Source organism: Arachis duranensis, chromosome 3, assembly GCF_000817695.3.
Source record: "Arachis duranensis cultivar V14167 chromosome 3, aradu.V14167.gnm2.J7QH, whole genome shotgun sequence".
Taxonomy (NCBI): domain Eukaryota; kingdom Viridiplantae; phylum Streptophyta; class Magnoliopsida; order Fabales; family Fabaceae; genus Arachis; species Arachis duranensis.
The window spans coordinates 60,812,617-60,817,773 of NC_029774.3; positions in this window are offsets into that span (position 1 = coordinate 60,812,617).

A 5,157-nucleotide genomic window follows, 5' to 3' on the forward strand; every position below is an offset into this window, starting at 1 on the left:
TGGTATCACTGGGAAATGTGTGAGTGGAGAGTGGGATTTATTTGGAAAGAATCCCTACTTGTGCTTCCAACTTTGAGATTACTGCACCTTGATTTTTCAGATTTGACCTGTATTCCTCTTGATTAGCATCTATCCTTCTATCGATTTGTGCTTGTCTATCCATGAGGGAGGAGACTGCCCTTGAAATCTGGGATGATAGTTGTGCTATTGCAACCTCCATCCTCTCAAAGTTGCTCTTGATTTCGCATGATTGCATGCTTGAGGATGGTGTGTCTTGATTGAGGTTGTTGTGTGTGGGTTGGTTGTTATGATATGATGTGTTTTGTGAGTTATGGTAAGGTCTATGGTTCCCTATTTGATGGTTGGGGTTGTGGGTTTGTTGATTTGATGGATAAGGCTTGTTGTGGTCCTGGTTGTGGTTTTGTTGATTTCCCCACCCAAAGTTTGCGTGGTTCTTCCAATCTGGGTTATATGTCTTAGAGTGTGGATCATAAGGTGTTCTGGATGAATTATGCACATAATTAACTTGTTCCCAGTCACCTTTAAATTCTGATGCATTTCCTTCTTGTTGAGGAGTTTTGTCTTGAATGACTGAGGCTTGGTTGGCCTCCATCCTATTGGTTAATGCTGCTATATGTACCGTAATTGCCTTATTTTGAGCAAACAAAGCGTCTACAGAATTGAGCTCTAGCACCCCCTTCTTCTGAGTCCTCTATGAGGCATAAAAGTACTCATTTTCAGCTACAGTTTCAATGACATCTATGGCCTCTTCAATGGTTTTCTTTTTGTTGAGCGAGCCTTCTGAAGAATGGTCTACTGCTTTCTTTGCTTCATAGGATAGTCCCTCAAAAAAGATGTGTAGTTGTACCCACTCATTGAACATTTCCGGTGGGCATCTTCTTGTTAGATCTTTGAATCTCTCCCAGGCCTCATAGAGTGTTTCTCCATCTTGTTGTCTGAAAGTTTGCACTTCAGCCCTCAGCCTATTGATTCTTTGTGGAAGGTGAAATCTAGCAAGGAATCTGTTCACAACCTCCTCCCATGTAGTCAGGCTGTCCTTGGTAAATGATTCTAACCACTTTGCTACCTTATCTCAGAGTGAGAAAGGGAACAACAGTAGTTTGTAGATATCGGGGTGTACCCCGTTAGACTTTACAGTATCACATATTCTAAAGAATGTGCTGAGATGTTGATTAGGATCTTCTTGGGTTCAAAGTACTCTTCCTCTTCCTCAGCACCAACAACTCCTTTCCCTCTTGCTTCCCTCCTTAATTTCCAGAGGGTTCTCTCACGTTCTGAATCGAAGGAAGTTGAGGTCCCCCCTATTCTCCCTGTCATACAACTAACAAAACATGCAGCAAGAGATAAAATGAAGAGGTTATTCTTGTTAGAGTGATTGTTAGTGTGAGTGATGTAAATTATCAAACAGTTAGTGGGTTAGTGAGTAGAATTATAGATAATAACAAAGAAAGAAAGAAAAACAGAGAGGGTAAGAGGATGAGGAAGAAGTTAAACAAAGTGAAAATAAATGACTGAATAAAGTAAACAAACAAGGGAAAAAAATGCCCAATCTAGTGAGCTTCCAGCTTAATCATTATTGATACAAAATCAATCCCCGGCAACGGCACCATCAACTTGATGCATGAAAACTTGTCTCTCAACAAATTTCCCTTCGTCAAGTATACTGAATTTATCGTCAAGTAAAAACTCACAGTAGAGTGAGATCGAATCCCACAGGGATTGATTGGTCAAGAAACTTTAGTTGGAAGAGTATGCTAGTTGAGCTAAACATAGTGTAGTTTGAGATTTATAGAAAATTAAATGGCGGAAAAGTAAATAGCAGAAAATAAAGTGCAGAATCTTAAATGGGGATTTGGGGTAATAAGCATGAAAATAAATGATTGAAAATAAAGAGAATGGGTAAGATCAGAAATGGGAAATTCATTGGGCTCAGGAAATGTTGTATTCTCCGGATCATATTCATTTTCATCTCTTCCTCAATCAATGCATCTATTGATCTCCTTGGCAATCTTAGGTGATTAGATTCCAATTCCTTGGTAATCCAATCTCTCTAAACTTGAACAATTGCCCAATTCCTTGATTTAATTGCTCATGGGAAGTGATGAAGTATGGTCACTGATTATACCACATGTATTTCCAAATCAAAGTGTTGGGAGGATTACATGTCACTATATCCGCCCAGACCCCAATTTGGTCCAACATGAAAAAGCATTTCTAGCATGATCTCCTCATCCCTTTTCCAAGGCTCAGAGGAGATCCAATTATGGAGAGTTTCTTTTCCAAGACAACTAAGCAATTGAATTAAGATCGAAAGCTTTCTAGTAAATCAAAAGAGAAGAAAGAAGAAGAGAATGAAAACTATAATTGATCCATCAAATTACAACAGAGCTCCCTAACCCAATGAAAGGGGTTTAGTTGTTTATAGATATAGAAATGGAAAATGGCAGAAAATAATACATCCCAGCTAAAAATGCAGAAAAGTAAATATACAGAGAGTAGTTCTCCAAAGTACCAAGCTTTTCTATATTTCAAAACTACTCCTATATATACTACTCCTCTTGATCTTCTAGTGAGTTCTTCAAGTCTTGGATGTGGGCTTTGGATCTTGAGTTGAAGCAGTTCCAATCTTTAGTGGGCCCAGCTTGCAGAGAAGTATGAATTTGGCATGGGCGTTAGTGAAGTTAACGTTAAGTGACATTGTGGGTTCGAGAACGTTAGTGGAAATCATAATTTTCACTAACGTTCCAAGCCCATATAGCCTACGTTAACTCTAACGTTAGTGGCACTAATGTGACCACTAACGTTGCCTTGTAAATCTTCGCTAGCGTTATTGGGACTCACCTTTCCCAATAACGTTGGCTTATAACCCTTCGCAAGCGTTATTGGGACTCACCTTTCCCATTAACGCTGCCTTATGCCCTTTGTCCCTACGTTAGAGTTCACGTTAGTGTAACTAACATGGCTCTTAACATGGTTATGCCTCACCTTCGAGAGCGTTAGTGACACTTACGTTTGTCACTAACGCTCAAAGTCCCCCTATTCTCCACGTTAGAGCTCACGTTAACTAAGTTAACGTGGCCACTAACGTGGTAGTAATGCCATCTTCCAACGTTAGTGACAAAGGTGAGTGTCACTAACGTTGGCTCATCAATCTCATCTCTACGTTAACTTTCACGTTAGTGGTCTTAACGTGATCACTAACATGGGCAATGCTAGTTGATCCAACGTTAGTGACAAAGGTGAGTGTCACTAACGTTGGCATTATTCCTCTCTTCCACGTTAGAGTTCACGTTAACTAAGTTAACGTGACTCTTAACGTGGCTCATTGCCAATTCTTGGAATGTTAGTGGTGTTCACGTTTACCACTAACGTTGGAGCTTTCTTCTGTCTCCACGTTAACTACCATGTTAACTTGGTTAATGTGGCAATTAATGTGGGCTTATGATGGCTTCGTGGGCGTTATTGGTGATCACTTTTCTCCTTAATGTTGCAAGCTATTTACCATTCCACGTTAGTGGTCACGATAACTAGATTAACGTGAGTACTAACGTGGTTCTTCCTTGCTTCCTTTGTCCTGAAATCAAGCAAATAAAGTGCATCAAAGCTCTAGCCAAAGTCATGAGATTATGCATCATCAATTTATCATTCAATTCTAGCAAAATCCTCATGAAATCATGTGAAATTTGTAATAGTTGCTTGAATCAAGGTGTAAGTGTATTTTCATCCAAAACTTGCCTTATTCACTAAGAAAATGCATGAAACTACCTTAAAATAGTAAAGAAAAGGTCAGTAAAACTAGCCTAGATGCCCTGGGATCACAACACCAAACTTAAAGCTTGCTTGTCCCTAAGCAAGTACTGAAATATAGGAAGAATGAATGAAAGAGCAAGAAGATAATATAGAAGTAGAATTCCTGGTTTATGGGGTTTCATGCATAGCAACTTAGGTTCTTTCATTTACTAGGTTTCAGGCCTTTATCAAGTCCTTGGTCACTTTCTTGATTACATCCTTTAAGACTTCTTAATTGTTGATCCTTCCTTCTTTTCCAAGGTTTATTACATTCTTCTTTTGGCTAAGTGCTCTGTAAGAGGGCGACTCTTTATGATAAGCTTTCAGTCAACACTCCCGAACCAGTTGGCTCAAGGTGCTAGGTGTTAAGACACCCCTACGGACTTACTCCCCCAAGTGTCTTTCCCTCATACATATACACCACAGGCACATGGTTTGTTATTTTTCTTTCTTGAGACCTTGGTATCCAATACCTCTTTGGGTTACTAAGTGTTCTGTAGCAAAGGTCACTCTTGATAGTGGACTTTTAGCTGATAATCCCGGATCAGTTAATCCAAGTTACCAAGTGATAAGGCACCCCTAAGAGCTTATTCATCTAAGCATATCCCTTGCACATGAACACCACAGACACAAATGCCACTGTGTACTTCTTCTAGGACTTCCTTTGTGTTGGAAGTCGGTATGCATTTTAGCAGTGGTATTGAAATCCCTCTTTTCTATAGAGTATTATTTATGATAGTGTAATATTCTGCCTCCCGTTTCAACCTTTTTGCCTCTTTTTCCTCTGTGGGGAGTGCTTCAGTTTTGAGGTAGTTAATTATGGGAGTCATCCATCCTTGAATGGTCGACCAAACAAGGGTTAAAATCCAAACTCTACAAAATTGGCAAAGATGAAAACAGAATAATGCAAGAAGTTATAGAAAGTGATCCATTGAAAGGACCTGACGAGGTCCTAATAAAATGGATTGCTATAAAATAACTTAAAGACTGGCCGGCATAAAGTAGTCGGACCAGCCACCATAACCAAAGTTATAAGTAAAGCCTTGGAAAGAGGTCTGGCCAGCCCTATAAAAGAGGATTACTATAACTTAGAAGAGTCCGACATGATGAAGTCGGACTCCCACAAACAGGTTACAAAGGTAATCCCTGAAAGAGACATGAACAAGGTCCAAGAAAGAGGATTACCAAGTAACTCGACAGGGCCCGACATGACAAAGTCGGCCCAAAATATAAAGTTAAAAAGGTAATCCCTGAAAGAGACCTGAACAAAGTCCAAGAAAGAGGATTACCAAGTAACTCGATAGGGCCCGACATGACAAAGTCGGCCCAAAATATAAAGTTACAAAG